Source organism: Serinus canaria, chromosome 4A (genome assembly GCF_022539315.1).
Source record: "Serinus canaria isolate serCan28SL12 chromosome 4A, serCan2020, whole genome shotgun sequence".
Lineage (NCBI taxonomy): Eukaryota > Metazoa > Chordata > Aves > Passeriformes > Fringillidae > Serinus > Serinus canaria.
Window position 1 is genome coordinate 11981571 of NC_066318.1, and position 5229 is coordinate 11986799.

Sequence of the window (5229 nt, forward strand, 5' to 3'; positions counted from 1 at the left end):
GAGCAGTCCATGCCTGGGGGAAATTCCTTTTGAAGAATATTCTTGAATTCACAGCAGAAGTGAAGGAGCTGCAATGCTGTATTAAGCTTCTTGCATCTACCATCAATTCACATTAGATGTAGTCAAGCTATTGACTTAAAACCTCAATTCCCCTCTTATGAAAGAATGAAGCTAGAATTGGAAGAGGAAAAGAATTTGCATTTTCATGAGTCAGTGCTTGTGATTTTTCGGTGTGCAGATGAAAATTGAGAGGAATGCAATGCAATAAACCAGGAGAGGAAAGAGCCCAGTTGTGAAGTTGTCACCAGGAAAACCTCAGGCACAAGCTGTACAGCCTCTGCAAATCTGCTGTTACCTCTCCAGTGAGAGGCAGTGAAAAACAACCCATGAAAAGACATCAAGACACAGAATTAAAAATAAGTCAGGAAGACTGAGCTAGCTGAGGAAAGAGACCTCAGCTGTTCCTGCTGTTGGAGTGTGCCCAGCACCCCGCTCCTGCAGGGAGTCTGCCTGCTCTTTGCCTGGCCTGGGTCTGCTGGGATCCTCAGAGCTCTGAGATGAAGTTTCCATGGATGCCAGTAACTGAATCCTTATTCCTCTTTTCTCCAGAATGTGGGTGGGAAGTTTTAGTAGTTGTGGCAGCATCTGGGGAATTAATCTTTGGGAAATTATTACCCTGTAGCATTTGCAAAGTCTCCCAGAGCTACCCATTCACTTCAATACATTACTCCTTAAAAAACCCCTTTAACCTGTATTCCTGTTTTATGTTACACCTCTATTGATGTAGCTAAAGTGTCTGTAGAATAACTGCTATCATGATTCCACACACTGGTTATAGAATTTTATATTTGCTTAATATGAAACTAAAACAGCTTCCAGGAAGACCTAAGTGGAGATATGTATCCTAGCAAACGGAGGTGTGACTAAGATTTATTCAAATTGTAAAAAGAAATAAAGTCAAGAAAGTAATCAAAAGCATATTTATCATCTATCAGATGATTAACCAACATGTTCACAGAGCCAAACCTCTGTATCTGTCTTTTTACTGGTTCATTAATTTCTCTTGTCATGAACTAATTTAAAAACATCTAGCTGACCTTGACATTTGAGAAAAGTGGATTCTGACAATTCCTTCATTTATATCAGGAAAAACTTATTTGTCAGGAAGTAGCTTGAAACAGGGATTCAAATATTGTTGCTTTCCCCCATCTTGAAGGAGGATTACAGAATAAAAGCATTACTGTTCTCTTACAGCACATGCTGTACCAAAAAAATTAAATTGCTGTGAATTAAAAGAACACTTAATTCAAGGGATTCAGATGGATTTATTTCATTTACTTGCAATGACTTGTTAATTCAGAATTACTTCAGTATGAAACTTCACAGAAACAGCACTGACTAAGGAACTCTGAAAGTGCATGAGTAACTACTGTACAATTACAAGCAGGCTCAGAACTTCTTACCTGTATTAATAAAAATGTTGATTGTACCCTGTGCTTGTAACTTACTGAAGTGGTATAATACTCATTCTTTCCCTTGGCTGAATGACACTTGCTGCTGTTACAACTTGATCCACAAATTGAGCTCCCTTTTCACCCACAGTGGTGTAAAAACCCACCAGAAATTATGAACTTGAATTAAACCAATTTAATCCAGCCTTGCTCACCTCATTCTTGACATGCACAATCTGCAAACACTCAGCAGATGAAGCTTCATGAGAATGAACCCAAGCAAAAATTGTGCTTGAATCCATCTCATATTCAATTTTGCCCTAGATCAAATCCTACTTCACAGAAAACAGAATATTAGGTAGCCTTGAGCAATGCTTAGTAATATTCTTCATGGATTTAATGCAGGACAACCTCCCTAACAAGAAAAGTGAGTTTTAAGGTGTTTTGCAAAATTAGGACCTAAATCCTTCAGCTGTTCAATTTCTGCTCTCATCAGTTCACAGACCTGTCTGATCATCATTCCTTAAATCATCTTGGATTAGTTATATTACTTAGATAATATAAAATTATCTCCTATTAGTTTCTCATAAATATAAATTGCATTGAAAAGCCAACCCCTTCATTTCACTGAAGGTTCCCCTGCGATGGCATTACGCTTCCCTATCTCATAATTCACAAAAATCCAGACACTTACCAGCAAGAAAATTAATAATTAAGGACATAATAAATCATATATGCCAACTTAATAAACACATTAAAAACCAGAAAGCACATTTCATCTCAGTGTAACAACCCAATTAAAATTTCAAGGGCAGTTTATGGTTGGAGATGGCATTATTTCTACTTCAGAGTCTGAGTTACCCATGGCTGGGCAGCTGCACGGCCCCATCCAGCCTGGAGATCAGGGGCTCTTCCCCCTTGCAGAGAAAATGTAGGTGATGTGCAGGGAGTGAGAGGGGACAACAACAACATCAGGGCTGATGCCTTTCCTGGTGACAGCATCTCCCCCAGGGCCCTGTGGCAGTGTCCTCAGCTGCCACAGCCCCCAGCTGGCTGCAGTGACTCTTGGAGCAGATCTGGGCACAGAGGACCAAGCAAGGATGGAGCAGAGCAGGCTGGTGTGGGGCACAGAGCTCATTTCCCCTTCCAGGGAGACACAGCAGCTTTCCCAGGCAGTGGGAGATAAAAGGCTGCCTGGCAAGCATACAAAAGGTCTGGGGCATTGTGAAGAGAAGAAGTGTCTTGGTTTTGAGACAAATTAGGGGGAAACTTCCTGAAAGGGTGTCTCCTCTAAAGAAAGGTAGGTTTCAGCAGCCTCTCCCCCAGTCTCAAAAGGAATTTCTTAGAGGAAAGTGAAAAAAAATTGCTTATTTAACAAGCAGAGTGCACACAGGAACAGAGAAAAAAAAAAAAAAAAACAACAAAGAATAATGGTAGATAACCAACCTTCTCATTGTGGAGAAAACTGGTGGATTTTTGGAGTGCTGCTGGGCTTCTCCTGAGGTCCAGAGCTGGGATACAGCGTGGGGCTTCTGGTGATGGTCTGGTGTTCTGGAGCAGAGCAAAGCTGAACAGTTCCAGAAGAAGCAGCCACAGTCCTGGGAAAAGCTTCTTGCCTCAGCTAATGAAGAAGAAACTAACCAAAAGCAAAGATTTACTCCCTCTGTCCGTGCTAGACAACCAGCTCAGAGAGAAGCAGAGGAGTCTGTGAGAACTGAAAAAACAAATGAAAGAACTCACAGCAGAGGAGTCTGTGAGAACTGAAAGAACAAATCTGGCACTGAGGAATTCCCCTGGCTGCCCCCTCTTTGAGCTTAAAATTGCAGGACTCATGTCTGGGCATAAGGCAGACAATGGGGGACCCAGTGTGATAAAGTCACTCCAAGACAAGATGGAATATTGCATTTGAAAGGCTACCAGAAACTCTTTTGAATGCACTGCAGTCCCTCATAAAGCTCATTGCTATTTTTAGACAAAAAATATGTTTCAGACCCTTAGAAGCAAAAATAGTGGCTAAAGAATCTCCATTTTTTATTTGAGCTATTCCTGGAACTGAAAAATATATAAACTTACCCAGACAAAGCTCTAAGAACTATAATTGACTAGCATTTTTTAGGGTTAGCTGAGTTTAATGAAGTCAGATGACTGGTCATTCTCTGAGGGCAGTGAAGCAGGAATTCACAGGAGACCCCTCTGTTCTGAGCACAGAGGGCTATGAGTTATGTATCTGCAGTCCTGTAAGTCCTGTATGAGTTACAGGATTGCTGCTACACTCTCACCCCACAGGCAAATGAGAACACCACTGCGCACTGTGACACCAGCTCTGCTGCAATGAGCTGCACAGTCCCTCCACTCATCGGGGAGAGATGTGCACTTGAACGAGGAGCTCAGGGCAGAAAGAGGCTCCCTCAGGCCAGCTTTGAACCCCCAGCTGGGATTCATCCTGACTGGTGAGCACTCATGGACACTCAGAGGCAGCTGCCATAAATATGGGTGAAAATCAGCTGGCTTTTTTCTCTCTGAGCCAAGAACAAAGCTCCTGTTGGCCCCTGTGGGATCTGGAGGACACGGCCACTATCTCTGTACCAGTCTAAGGTCCTGCAAGAAGGAAGAGAACAGAGGCTGTAGGAAATCTCCACTGGCTCCAAAAGTTAGATTCATGCAATAGACTTCTTTGTCACTGCCATAATAAATTACAGACTACATTCTCCCTGCACTGATGAAGAGGATTTTTTTTTTTAATTTATTACTTTTGGACATTTTTATTTTACTGTGACAAATCACTCCAAGGCAGGCACGGTAAGGAAGGACAATCTGCTGGGCAATTTCTGCCTTTCACAGGACTGTTTGGGAAAGGTTTGCAGGAGAGTTTCCAGTCTAGCATGATCAAGCATTCAGATCAAATTTAAAGATGAATTGGTTTGATATCACACATAAGCCTTTTGAAGAAGGCTTGCTGTAAAAAGATTGACTGATGTGATCACACCTAGGCAGCACCACCATGTTCCCACTCAGCAGTACAGGTACAGTTCTAGTAGACACAAGAAGGGATAGAAAATTAAATTGATGGGATGAACCTTGCTTTGCTACCTCAGTTCTCACCATGAAAACCCTCCTGGCCTCCACCCCAAGCCCCCTGTGGAAAGGAGTCTGGGCCATATATTGTGCCAGGATCTACTCTCCACTTCAGAAACATTGTTTTGGACAACCCAACCAAAAAAGCCCAAAGAAAGACAGATGGGAGCCCCACCTGATTGCACAGGTCAGGTCAGCCATCCTCAACAGAATCTCCTCTTACACATTCATCTCCCATAAGCCCTTCTCATAAGGAGATGGAAAAGAGAGAGAGAGCCAAGTGTGGCTTTGACAGGGCAAGAGCTTGTTAGAAATGATGGGGAGGTTTCAAGGAAAGCCACCTTATTAAAAAGAAAGGACAAGTCCTTTTGGGAGCCTGGCACTGCTCCTAATTCATCAGCACATTTCCTCTTCCTAAAGCAATGCTACCCCAGCACTCCTCAGGGAGACACAGTGAGCAGCAACGGCAAAAGTCTGCTGGATTCATTGCCTGAAGGTGGGAATGAGTCTCTCATCCTGAGGCTGGCTCTGCATGGGCCATTGGTGAATGAATCTCTGGGTAAACTGCAGCCTGACCCAGGAAGCACCTGCTCCAGGGACAGCAGCACACAGGTGACAGGAGGGGTGGGAAGATCACTGTGCCCTGTCCTCACTGAGTGTGCCTGGGGAAGCACCGAGTCCAACCCCAGCAGCAGAAATGGGA